Source organism: Hyla sarda, chromosome 2 (genome assembly GCF_029499605.1).
Source record: "Hyla sarda isolate aHylSar1 chromosome 2, aHylSar1.hap1, whole genome shotgun sequence".
Lineage (NCBI taxonomy): Eukaryota > Metazoa > Chordata > Amphibia > Anura > Hylidae > Hyla > Hyla sarda.
In genome coordinates, this window is record NC_079190.1 from 264332055 (window position 1) to 264346469 (window position 14415).

The 14415-nt window shown below is 42.9% G+C and overlaps 1 protein-coding gene across 1 annotated transcript in view; it reads right to left on the bottom strand.

The window, feature by feature from the left end:
- Positions 1-14415, bottom strand: part of LOC130357432 (uncharacterized) — a 131463-nt gene that overhangs the window by 69962 nt on the left and 47086 nt on the right. The window lies entirely within an intron of this gene.

The window sequence follows — 14415 nt, forward strand, 5'->3', positions numbered from 1 at the left end:
ATAGAGAGGAGAACGGAAGGGGAAAAATTGAAAGGGAAAAAATGAAAAGAAATGACTAATAGATAATGATTGGGGACCAAATGGCTACCAAAGGTAATGAGTATATATGAAGGCATATTGATAAACCTGCAAGCTGTAAATCAATTGCAGTGGGAATGAAAAGAACCGCACAGATGCGAAAAATGCATGGTGTAAATGGGAGCCAGGTGTAATGTTGGAGACAAAAGGAATGAATAATACCATAGGTGTGAATTGGGATAGATTAATATAGAATAATGATAGTGTGAGTATATAACAGGAGTTCATAAAGTACATATCTAAAGCAAATCTCAGGACAACAATACATTTATTCCCAGTATGCAACGCGTTTCGCGCACATGTGTGAAACGCGTTGCAGACTAGGAATAAATGTACTGTTGTCCTGAGATTTGCTTGGTCCTTCAGCGCCTGAGTTCCACCCTTCTTTGGAGGTGACTGTTTTTTCTTGTGCCAATTTTGTGGAGCACCAGCAGTGGATCACTATTACACACCTTTATTCATGTTGTGCTGGCTTATGCACAACCTGCTTTGGTAAGCGCCAATTTACATTGAGCTTCTTGCATGATTTGGCATTATTACACTATGGAGCGCTCCTTCTTTGTCTTTTTTTAGTCCATATTGGTGAGGTGACCCTGTCAATAACATAATGGAGCAAAAATACATGTCCCATAAATTTCCCATATGGGAGTCTCAGGACCAAAAAGTGCAACGTGCCAGTCACAGGTACGGTTCAAGCCCATGGAGTGGAAATCCCAATGGGGTATGGGTCATAAAAATAACCCATGTGGAAAATCAGAATAGGTTAAGCAAATAGTGATACTGAAAACAGACAAGAAAAACATAAGTAAACAAAAAATAGTGGTAGTTAAAAACAAGTTAAAACCTATCTGGGAAAACACAAAAGGATCAATAAACACAAAATATGAATGTGAATAATCCCAAGAACAAAAAGATGAGAAGGCATGAAAATAGCTAACCATGAGGATGGAATGACTTTAACCCCTTAACCCCTTAAGGACCAAGGACGTATGAGTACGTCCTTGGTCCGGCTCCCGTGATATAACGCGGGGTCCCACGGTGACCCTGCATCATATCACGGTGGGCCCGGCGTCATAGTGAAGCCGGGACCCGGCCGCTAATAGCACGTGGCACTGATCGCGGTGCCGCGCACTATTAACCCTTTAGCCGCGCGCTCAAAGCTGAGCCACACGGCTAAAAGTGAAAGTAAAAACTGCCGGTTAGCTCAGTGAGCTGTTCGGGATAGCCGCGGCGAAATCGCGGCATCCCGAACAGCTTGCAGGACAGCCGGAGGGTCCCTACCTGCCTCCTCGCTGTCCAATCGCCGAATGACTGCTCAGTGCCTGAGATCCATGAGCATGAGCAGTCAAGCGGCAGAATCATCGATCACTGGTTTCCTATGAGAAATCACTGATCAATGTGAAAGATCAGTGTGTGCAGTGTTATAGGTCCCTATGGGAGCTATAACACTGCAAAAAAAAGTGGAAAAAAAAGTGAATAAAGATCATTTAACCCCTCCCCTATTAAAAGTTTGAATCACCCCCCTTTTCCCATAAAAAAAACACAGTGTAAATAAAAATAAACATATATGGTATCGCCGCGTGCGGAAATGTCCGAATTATAAAAATATATCGTTAATTAAACCGCACGGTCAATGGCGTATGCGCAAAAAAATCAATAAGTCCTATCAAAGCAAAAATGGAACCGTTAGAAACTTCAGAGCACGGCGCAAAAAATGAGCCCTCATACCGCCCCATACGCAGAAAAATAAAAAAGTTATAGGGGTCAGAAGATGACTATTTTAAACGTATAAATTTTCCTGCATGTAGTTAGGATTTTTTCCAGAAGTACGACAAAATCAAACCTATATAAGTAGGGTATCATTTTAATTGTATGGACCTACAGAATAAAGATAAGGGGTCATTTTTAACGAAAAATGTACTACGTAGAAACAGAAGCCCCTAAAAGTTACAAAACGGTGGGTTTTCTTTCAATTTTGTCGCACAATGTTTTTTATTTCCGTTTCACCGTAGATTTTTGGGCAAAATGACTGACGTAATAACAAAGTAGAATTGGTGGCGCAAAAAATAAGCAATCATATGGATTTTGAGGTGCAAAATTGAAAGAGTTATGATTCTTTAAAAGCAAGGAGCAAAAAAGAAAGTGCAAAAACGGAAAAACTCCCGGTCCTTAACCCCTTAAGGACGCAGGACGTAAATGTACGTCCTGGTGCGGTGGTACTTAACGCACCAGGACGTACATTTACGTCCTAAGCATAACCGCGGGCATCGGAGCGATGCCCGTGTCATGCGCGGCTGATCCCGGCTGCTGATCGCAGCCAGGAACCCGCCGGAAATGGCCGACGCCCGCGATCTCGCGGGCGTCCGCCATTAACCCCTCAGGTGCCGGGATCAATACAGATCCCGGCATCTGCGGCAGTTCGCGATTTAAATGAACGATCGGATCGCCCGCAGCGCTGCTGCGGGGATCCGATCATTCATAACGCCGCACGGAGGTCCCCTCTCCTTCCTTCGTGCGGCTCCCGGCGTCTCCTGCTCTGGTCTGTGATCGAGCAGACCAGAGCAGGAGATGACCGATAATACTGATCTGTTCTATGTCCTATACATAGAACAGATCAGTATTAGCAATCATGGTATTGCTATGAATAGTCCCCTATGGGGATTATTCAAGTGTAAAAAAAAAATGTAAAAAAAATGTAAAAGTAAAAAAAAAAGTTAAAAATCCCCTCCCCCAATAAAAAAGTAAAACGTCCGTTTTTTCCTATTTTACCCCCAAAAAGCGTAAAAAATTTTTTTATAGACATATTTGGTATCGCCGCGTGCGTAAAGTTCCGAACTGTTAAAATAAAATGTTACTGATCCCGTACGAATAACGGCGTGAACGAAAAAAAATAAAAAAGTCAAAAATTCCTACTTTTTTAATACATTTTATAAAAAAAAATTATAAAAAATGTATTAAAAGTTTTTTATATGCAAATGTGGTATCAAAAAAAAGTACAGATCATGGCGCAAAAAATGAGCCCCCATACCGCTGCTTATACGGAAAAATAAAAAAGTTATAGGTCATCAAAATAAATTGATTATAAACGTACTAATTTGGTTAAAAAGTTTGTGATTTTTTTTAAGCGCAACAATAATATAAAAGTATATAATAATGGGTATCATTTTAATCGTATTGACCCTCAGAATAAAGAACACATGTCATTTTTACCATAAATTGTACGGCGTGAAAATTGCGTTTTTCATTTTAATTTCCCCACAAAAATAGTGTTTTTTGGTTGCGACATACATTTAATGATATAATGAGTGATGTCATTACAAAGGACAACTGGTCGCGCAAAAAACAAGTCCTCATACTAGTCTGTGGATGAAAATATAAAAGAGTTATGATTTTTAGAAGGCGAGGAGGAAAAAATGAAAACGTAAAAATTAAATTGTCTGAGTCCTTAAGGCCAAAATGGGCTGAGTCCTTAAGGGGTTAAGGGGTTAAGGACCAGGCCATTTTACACCTTAGGACCAGAGCGTTTTTTGCACATCTGACCACTGTCACTTTAAGCATTAATAACTCTGGAATGCTTTTAGTTATCGTTCTGATTCCGAGATTGTTTTTTCGTGACATATTCTACTTTAACCCCTTAAGGACACATGACGTACTGGAACGTCATGTGTCCACTCCCGATCTATAACGCGGGGCCACGGCGTGGCCCCGCGTCATAGCGGGTCGGGCCCGGCCTCTAACAACGGCCGGGACCCGTGGCTAATAGCGCGCGGCATTGATCGCTGTGCCGCGCGCTATTAACCCTTTAGACGCGGCGTTCAAAGTTGAACGCCGCGTCTAAAGTGAAACCGAAAGCATGCCGGCTAGCTCAGTGGGCTGTTCGGGATAGCCGCGGTGAAATCGCGGCATCCCGAACAGCTGACAGGACAGCGGGAGGGCCCCTACCTGCCTCCTCGCTGTCCGATCGCCGAATGACTGCTCAGTGCCTGAGATCCAGGCATGAGCAGTCATGCGGCAGAATCGTTGATCACTGGTTTCTTATGAGAAACCAGTGATCAACATAGAAGATCAGTGTGTGCAGTGTTATAGGTCCCTATGGGACCTATAACACTGCAAAAAAAAAGTGAAAAAAAAAGTGAATAAACATCATTTAACCCCTTCCCTATTAAAAGTTTGAATCACCCCCCTTTTCCCATAAAAGAAAAAACACAGTGTAAATAAAAATAAAAATAAACATAAATGGTATCGCCGCGTGCGGAAATGTCCGAATTATAAAAATATATCGTTAATTAAACCGCACGGTCAATGGCGTGCGCGCAAAAAAATTCCAAAATAGTGCATTTTTGGTCACTTTTTATATCATGAAAAAATGAATAAAAAGCGATCAATAAGTCCTATCAATGCAAAAATGGTACCGTTAAAAACCTCAGATCACGGCGCAAAAAATGAGCCCTCATACCGCCCCATACACGGAAAAATAAAAAAGTTATAGGGGTCAGAAGATGACAATTTTAAACGTATTAATTTTCCTGCATGTAGTTATGATTTTTTCCAGAAGTCCGACAAAATCAAACCTATATAAGTAGGGTATCATTTTAATCGTATGGACCTACAGAATACATATCAGGTGTCATTTTTACCGAAAAATGTACTACGTAGAAACGGAAGCCCCCAAAAGTTACAAAACAGCGTTTTTTTTTAAATTTTGTCGCACAATGATTTTTTTTCCCGCTTCACCATAGATTTTTGGGCAAAATGACTGACGTCATTACAAAGTAGAATTGGTGGCGCAAAAAATAAGCCATCATATGGATTTTTAGGTGTAAATTTGAAAGAGTTATGATTTTTTAAAGGCAAGGAGCAAAAAACGAAAATGCAAAAACGGAAAAACCTCCGGTCCTTAAGGGGTTAACATGGTGGTAAATTTTAGTGGTAACTTGCATCCTTTCATGGGGAAAAATCACAAAATTTGATGAAAATATTGAAAATTTTGCATTTTTCTAACTTTGAAGCTCTCTGCTTGTAAGGAAAATGGATATTCCAAATATATATATTTTTTATTCACATATACAATATGTCTTCTTTATGTTTGTATCATATAATTGACATGTTTTTACTTTTGGAAGACACCAGAGGGCTTCAAAGTTCAGCAGCAATTTTCAAATTTTTCACAAAATTTTCAAACTCACTATTTTTCAGGGACCAGTTCAGGTTTGAAGTGGATTTGAAGGTTCTTCATATTATAAATAGCCCATAAAAGACCCCATTATAAAAACTGCACCCCCCAAAGTATTCAAAATGACATTCAGTAAGTGTTTTAACCCTTTAGGTGTTTCACAAGAATGGCAGCAAAGTGAAGGAGAAAATTCACAATCTTAATTTTTTACACTTGCATATTCTTGTAGACCCCATTTTTGAATTTTTTGTTTTTGTAGCCCAATTTCTCTCGAGTAAGCACATACCTCATATGTCTATATAAAGTGTTCAGCGGGTGCAGTAGAGGGCTCAGAAGCAAAGGAGCGACAAGGGGATTTTGGAGAGTACGTTTTTCTGAAATGGTTTTTAGGGGGCATGTTGCATTTAGGAAGCCCTTATAGTGCCAGAACAGTAAACTGGAAACTAGACCCCTTGAGGAACGTAACAAGGCATAAAGTGAGCCTTAATACCCCACAGGGGTTTCACGACTGTTGCATATGTAAAAAAAAATAAAAAATTTCATTAAAATGTGTGTTTCCCCCCAAATTTCCCATTTTTGCAAGGGTTAATAGCAGAAAATACCCCCCCCCCCCAAAAATTTGTAACCCCATCTCTTCTGAGTATGGAGGTATTCCATAAGTTGACCTGAAGTGCACTACGGGCGAACTACAATGCTCAGAAGAGAAGGAGTCATATTTGGCTTTTTGAGAGCAAATTTTGGTCAGGGGGCATGTCGCATTTAGGAAGCCCCTATGGTGCCAGAACAGCAAAAAAAAACACATGGCATATCATTTTGGAAACTACACCCCTCACAGAATTTAATAAGGGGTGCAGTGAGTATTTACACCTCACTGGCATTAGACAGATCTTTGGAACAGTGGGCTGAGCAAATGAAAAATGTAATTTTTAATTTTCACGGACCACTGTTCCAAAAACCTGTCAGACACCTGTGGGGTGTAAATGCTCCCTGTACCCCTTATTCCATTACGTGAAGGGTGTAGTTTCCAAAATGGGGTCACATGTTGGGGGGTCCATTGTTCTGGCACTATGGGGGCTTTGTAAACACACGTGGCCTTCAATTCCGGACACATTTTCTCTTCAAAATCCCAATGGCGCTCCCACTCTTCTGAGCATTGTAGTTCGCCCGCCGAGCACTTTACATCCACATTTGGGGTATTTTCTTACTCAGAAGAAATGGGGTTACAAATTTTGGGGGACTTTTTTCCTATTTTGACTTGTGAAAATTTAAAATTTAGGGTAACACCAGCATTTTAGGGAAAAAATTTTTTTTTTTCTAATTGTCCCATCCAACTTTAACGAAAATTTGTCAAACACCTGTGGGGTGTTAAGGCTCACTATACCCCTTGTTACATTCCATGAGGGTTTTAGTTTCCAAAATGGGGTCACATGTCGGTATTTATTTTTTTGCGTTTATGTCAGAACCGCTGTGAAATTAGCCACCCCTGTGCAAATCACCAATTCAGGCTTCAAATGTACAAAGTGCGCTTTCACTCCTGAGCCTTGTTGTGCGCCCGCAGAGCATTTTGCGCCCACATCTGAGGTATTTCCGTACTCAGGAGAAATTGCGTTACAAATTTTGGGGGTCTTTTTTTTCCTTTCACCTCTTGAGAAAATAAAAAGTATGGGACAACACCAGCATGTTAGTGTAAAAAAAAATTTTTTTACACTAACAGGCTGGTGTAGACCCCACTTTTCCTTTTCATAAGGGGTAAAAGGAGAAAAAGCCCCCCTAAATTTGTAGTGTAATTTCTCCCGAGTACAGAGATACCCCATATGTGGCCCTAAACTGTTTCCTTGAAATACGACAGGGCTCCGAAGTGAGAGAGCGCCATGCGCATTTGAGAACTAAATTAGGGATTGCATAGGGGTGGACATTGGGAATCACTGGCGTAGAATACCTCTAACAGGGTGCCTCCAGCTGTTGCTAAACTCCCAGCATGCCTGAACAGTCAGTGGCTGTCCAGAAATGCTGGGAGTTGTTGTTTTGCAACAGCTGGAGGCTCCATTTTGGAAACACTGCTGTACAATATGTTTTCAATTTTTATTGGGGGGACAGTGTAAGGGGGTGTATATGTAGTGTTTTACCCTTTATTTTGTGTAAGTGTAGTGTAGTGTAGTGTTTTTAGGGTACATTCACACTGGCGAAGGTTTACAGTGAGTTCCCTGCTAGGAGTTTGCTCTGCGGCGAAAAATTTGTCGCAGCTCATACTTGAAGCAGAAAACTTACTGTAAGCCTGCCCGTGTGAATGTACCCTGTACGTTCACATGGGGGGGGCAAACCTCCAGCTGTTTCAAAACAACAACTCCCAGCATGTACTGACAGACCCTGCAGGCTGGGAGTTGTACTTTTGCAACAGATGGAGGCACACTGGTTGGAAAACCTTCAGTTAGGTTCTGTTATCTAACTCAATATTTTCCAACCAGTGTGCCTCCAGCTGTTGCAAAACTACAACTCCCAACATGTACTGATCAACGAAGGACATGCTGGGAGATGTAGTTATGCAACAGCTGGAGGGATCACAACTACAACTCCCAGCATGCTGAGACAGCTGTTTGCTGTCTGTGCATGCTGGGATTTGCAGTTTTGCAACATCTGGAGAGCTACAGTATAGAGACCACTGCAAACTGTGGCCCTCCAGATGCTGCAAAACTACAAATCCCAGCATGCCCGGACAGCAAACAGTTGTGTGGGCATGCTAGGAGTTGTAGTTTTGCAAGATCTGGAGGGCTATAGTTCAGAGACTACCATATAGTGGTCTCAAACTGTAGCCTTCCAACTGTTGCAAAACTACAACTCCCAGCATGCCCAAACAGCTGTCTGGGCATGCTTGGAGTTGTAGTTTTGCAACATCTGGAGTGCTACAGTGTAGAGACCACTATATAGTGGTCTCGGACTGCAGCCCTCCAGATGTTGCTAGGCAACTTACCGGTTTCCGTTGGATCCAGGAAGCCTGCTGCACGACATAGTCGCCCGCCGATCTCCGACGCTGATCGTCACCCGCAGCCTCCACAGATCGGTAAGTGGTGGTCTAGACCACCAATAGCAGGGATAGGAGGGGTGGCACCCCTGCCACCTCACTCCTATCTCTTCAGGGGGATTGTGGGTGTCTTAGACACCCGTGATCCCCCTTATATTCTGGGTCACCGGGTCACCATGGACCCTTAACCCCTTAAGGACCAGGCCATTTTACACCTTAGGACCGGAGCGTTTTTTGAACATCTGACCACTGTCACTTTAAACATTAATAACTCTGGAATACTTTTACCTATAATTCTGATTCCGAGATTGTTTTTTCGTGACATATTCTACTTTATGTTATTGGTAAAATGTTGTCGATACTTGCATCGTTTCTTAGTGAAAAATCCCAAAATTTGCTGAAAAAATTGAAAATTTAGCATTTTTCTAACTTTGAAGCTCTCTGTTTGTAAGGAAAATGGATATTCCAAATAAAAAAAAAAATTTATTCACATATACAATATGTCTACTTTATGTTTGCATCATAAAATTGATGTGTTTTTACTTTTGGAAGACACCAGAGGGCTTCAAAGTTAAGCAGCAATTTTCCAATTTTTCACAAAATTTTCAAACTCACTATTTTTCAGGGACCAGTTCAGGTTTGAAGTGGATTTGCAGGGTCTTAATATTAGAAATACCCCACAAATGACCCCATTATAAAAACTGCACCCCCCAAAGTATTCAAAATGACATTCAGTCAGCGTTTTAACCCTTTAGGTGTTTCACATGAATAGCAGCAAAGTGAAGGAGAAAATTCACCATCTTCATTTTTTACACTCGCATGTTCTTGTAGACCCAATTTTTGAATTTTTACAAGGGGTAAAAGGAGAAAATTTCTACTTATATTTGTAGCCCAATTTCTCTCAAGTAAGGACATACCTCATATGTCCATGAAAAGTGTTCGGAGGGCACAGTAGAGGACTCAGAAGCGAAGGAGCGACAAGGCGATTTTGGAGAGTATGTTTTTCTGAAATGGTTTTTGGGGGGCATGTTGCATTTAGGAAGCCCCTATGGTACCATAACAGCAAAAAATCCCCACATGGCATACCATTTTGGAAACTAGAACCCTTGGGGAACGTCACAAGGGGTAAAGTGAACCTTAATACCCCACAGGTGTTTCACGACTTTTGCATATGTAAAAAAATATATATATTTTTTCACTAAAATGTGTGTTTCCCCCCAAATTTCACATTTTTGCAAGGGTTAATAGCAGAAAATACCCCCCAAAATTTGTTACCCCATCTCTTCTGAGTATAAAGGTACGCCATAAGTGGACCTGAAGTGCACTACGGGCAAACTACAATGCTCAGAAGAGAAGGAGTCATATTTTTCTTTTGGAGAGCAAATTTTGCTCGGGGGGCATGTCGCATTTAGGAAGCCCCTATGGTGCCAGGACAGCAAAATAACCCCAACATGGCATACCATTTTGGAAACTAGACCCCTTGAGGAACGTAACAAGGGGTACAGTGAGCATTTACCCCTAGCACTGGTGTCTGTCAGAACTTTGGAACAGTGGGCTGTACAACATTTTTTTATTTGCACAGCCCACTGTTCCAAAGATCTGTCAGACACCAGTGGGATGTAAATTCTCACTGCACCCCTCATTACATTCCGTGAGGGGTGTAGTTTCCGAAATGGGGTCACATGTGGTTTTTTTTTTTTTTTTGCGTTTGTCAAAACCGCTGTAACAATCAGCCACCACTGTGCAAATCACCTCAAATGTACATGGTGCACTCTCCCTTCTGGGCCTTGTTGTGCGCCCCCAGAGCACTTTGCGCCCACATATGGGGTATCTCCGTAGTCGGGAGAAATTGCATTACAAATTTTGGGGGGCGTTTTTCACTTTTACCTCTTGTCAAAATGAAAAGTATAGGGCAACACCAGCGTGTTAGTGTAAAAAATTAATTTTTTTACACTAACATGCTGTTGTAGACCCCAACTTCACCTTTTCATAAGGGGTTAAAGGAGAAAAAGCCCCCCAAAATTTGTAACACAATTTCTCCCGAGTACGGCGATACCCCATATGTGGCCCTAAACTGTTGCCTTGAAATACGACAGGGCTCCAAAGTGAGAGCGCCATGCGCATTTGAGGCCTGAATTAGGGATTTGCATAGGGGTGGACATAGGGGTATTCTACGCCAGTGATTCCCAAACAGGGTGCCTCCAGCTGTTGCAAAACTCCCAGCATGCTTGGACAGTCAATGGCTGTCCAGCAATACTGGGAGTTGTTGTTTTGCAACAGCTGGAGGCTCCATTTTGGAAACAGTGGCATACCGGACGTTTTTCATTTTTATTGGGGAGGGGAGGGGGCTGTGTAGGGGTATGTGTATATGTAGTGTTTTTTTTTACTTTTTATTTTATTTTGTGTTAGTGTAGTGTTTTTAGGGTACAGTCACACGGGCGGGGGATTACAGCGAGTTCCCGCTGCGAGTTTGAGCTGCCGCGCAAAATTTGCTGCATCGCAAACTTGCAGCCTGATACTCACTGTAAGCCCCCTGTCCATGTGAATGTACCCTGTACATTCACAGGGGGGAGGGGACCTCCAGCTGTTACAAAACTACAACTCCCAGCATGCACAGTTTATCAGTGCATGCTGATAGTTATAGTTTTGCAACAGCTGGAGGCACACGGTTGGGAAACACTGAGTTAGGAAACAGACAATGTTTCCCAACCAGTGTGCCTCCTGTTGTTGCAAAACCACAACTCCCAGCATTCTCAGACATGCTGGGTGTAGTAGTTCGGCAACATCTTTAGAGCCAGATGTTGCCGAACTACAACTCCCAGCATGCTGGGAGTTGTAGTTTTGCAACATCTGGAGGACTAGTTTGCAGACCACTAATACAGTGGTTCCCAATCTGTGCCCTTCCAGATGTTGCAAAACTACAACTCCCAGTATGCCAAAACTGTCCAGGCATGCTGGGAGTTGTAGTTCTGCAACATCTGAAGGGCCAGATGTTACAGAACTACAACTCCCAGCATGCCTGGACAGTAAGGGCATGCTGAGGATGTGTAGTTTTGCAACATCTGGAAGGGCACAGTGGTCTCCAAACTGTGGACCTCCAGATGTTGCAAAACTGCAACTCCCAGCATGCCCAGATGCCAAGGGCTGTCTGGGCATGCTGGGAGTTGTAGTATACAGGGTCCCATTACAGCAATGCATGTCGCTTTACGGCGACGTGCATTACTGTAAAGGGCCCGATCGCGGCTGAAGATCTACTCACCTGTCGTCGCCGGCGCCATCTTCCTCGCCGGGATCCGGGTCTTCAGGGACGAGGTAAGTACCAGGGCCGGTCCCCAGCACTCCCCCGTCCCCCGCCGCGTCCTCCGGTCTTCCTCCCGTCCTCTCCGGACTTTCAGGGGCCGGGCAGGACGGGAGGAAGTCACCGCCCCCCCTCCTGCGATTGGTCGGTTAACTAACCGACGGATCGCAGGGGATCGGAGGAGGTGGCAAGCTTGCCACCTCGCTCCGATACTTCAGCATGGTCCTGGCTGTCTGTGACAGCCGGGATCATGCAAAATTACCGGGCGGTCGGGTCCCAGAGACCCGATCAGCCCGATATCGCCGCAGATCGCAAGGCCCCCCTCGGCGTTTGCCCTGGATGCCTGCTGAAGGATTTCAGCAGGCATCCAGTTCCGATCTCTGCCCGGCGAGCGGCAGAGATCGGAAATACAACAGGACGTTCTCTAACGTCCTTGGGCATTAAAGCCCAGGTAGTGAGGACGTTAGAGAACGTCCTATGTCCTTAACAGGTTAATGAGCCGGAATCGCTCAAATCGCAAGTGTAAATTTACTTGCGATTTGCTCCGATCGCCGACATGGGGGGGTCTGATGACCCCCCCTGGGCATGTGTGTGGGGTGACTGCTGATCGATATCAGTATTCACCCCGGTCTGGTCCCCGCCCGGTGCGCGGCAGGGACCCAAATTCCCACGGACGTATGAGTATGTGCCTGGTCCTTAAGACCCATGGTGCAGGTACGTACTCATACGTGCTTGGTCCGTAAGGGGTTAATTGGAAGATCCACTTCACTTTAAGGCGGGCCAAAAGGATTTTACATTTCCCACCCATTGACCTGATGAAGTCACGATCAGCTCCTCTTACCATACAGACACAAGAGTCACAATCGTGATGAAGTTAAGAGTGATGAGGTACTATAGTAAGGCTGGAAAGGTCGTCTTCATTTTCTGCTGTCTGAATCCCAAGCACATGCTCTCTTACTCATCTCCTTATTTCTCTGGTCATCAAGCTGACATAATTCAAGCCACAAGGACAGGTAGCATGGTATATTACCCCAACAGTTGCACAAGAAATGGCATGAGTAATTTTAAAACCGTGTAGGCCACTAGAATCCAAAAACTGTGTGTTTTTCTTGATATTGGTGCATGTGACACACTTCTCACGTGAGTGACAGCCCCATTTAGGTCCTTTCAAGCCAAAAAGTTTTTCTGGTCTTGGGCCAGGATAATGGCTGATTACCAGCAGATCGCATAAATTCACTGATCACCTGAAAGTAATAGAGGGTGTCTCTGGTAAGTATAGTTTGTGACTAAAATGGTAAAAGGTTGGAAGATTTGTTTTGTACAAAGGCAGTACTGTTACTAAGTGATGTGAGTATTTGAGGAAAGGAGGCTTTGTTGTGATTATGTGTATTAGGCCCCTTTCACACTGCCTTTGCTCCCTGTCTAGAACGGCCGTCAAAGTCTCTTTTTTTTTTCCCTAATCTTAACGGTCGTTCTCATAACAGGGAGCAACGGCAAACAATGGGCCACCAGGTGCCATTATGAATAGCGGGAGAAAAGTATGTAGTATACATCTTTGCTCATCCTCTTTTCCAACCCAGCACAGCACACATATTTGAAAAGTGAGGTGAGCCCTGAAGTACCCTGTCTAACACACTAACTTATACTGTCTGCATTGCATTACATATTTCTACAAGATCCTGAAAGCTGGGCATATAACTGGGAAGGTTCTGTAAATGCATTATTTGATTGGAGCATGTGTAGTTTCAGTTATGTGAAATAAGCTCCACATTCTCAAATGATCAGTTTTTTTGAGCAATTAAATGGGTAATCCAGCTATTAAAGACACATCTTCTATGTTCAGAACTGGGACCGATTCTCTGCTTAACGCTCTGGTTGCCACCTTCTAAGACGTACTTGTCTTAGCAGTGATGGCTGCTCAGTAAATCACAGCCTGCAATGGTATCCAATTGGAGCATAGAGGAGTCCTATTAGACAGGAGAGAGCACAGGTGAGTGCTAGTCCACCCTCACTTACTCGACTTTGTCCATGCCTGTGCTTCAGCTTGGGCAAAGTCATGATTTTATAAGCCATCATTTCTATAAAAAGGAACATTTTCTTAAGAAGTATATTAGAAAGGTTAATGTTTTTCCGAGATGTATAATATACAAAAAGTTTTTCTATCTTACAGTACTTAAACCTCCCCTTTCTGCTGGATTCACATCTGGATCAAAACCTGCAATGGCAGTCCTCCCAAAAAAATGGGTGACACAAGTCCTAGGGAGAAATACTAACAATGGGACTCACTTAGGACCCACTTATGACTAACCTATTTTGGAGCTTCAGGCTGATAGAAACCAGTTATGCATCAATTGTATCTGTTAACAACCCAGCAATGGTTTTATATATCCAAGTAATTACAACATTGTTTTCTCACCACATAAATTTAGGTCAACAGAGTATATATGTTATTACATTTTTGTATGGTTCAGATCATTCATTTGTACATACATTTTAAACTTTTTTCCACTTTTTAAGCTCATCAATACACATACAAAACGTTTTGTCCCCCATAATGCTGTTGGCACGTTTGTGTGAAATGGCAATTTCCTGTTTCTGTTCCTACCCTCCAACTACAATTCCCATAATCCCTTGTTTCTAGGTGGGGGTGAGGGGTGCTTTATCTCCTTCCCACACATCAACCACCCCACTTATTGCTAAAAATGAACAAAGATCACTTAAGAATGGAGAGACCAGCAATCAAACACAGGTACAGACACTATATTATAAACTTCCTCTAACTTTACAGTCCCTATAACAAAGTAAACAAATTATCCTCAAATACCCCTTTAACCCCTTAAAGAAATG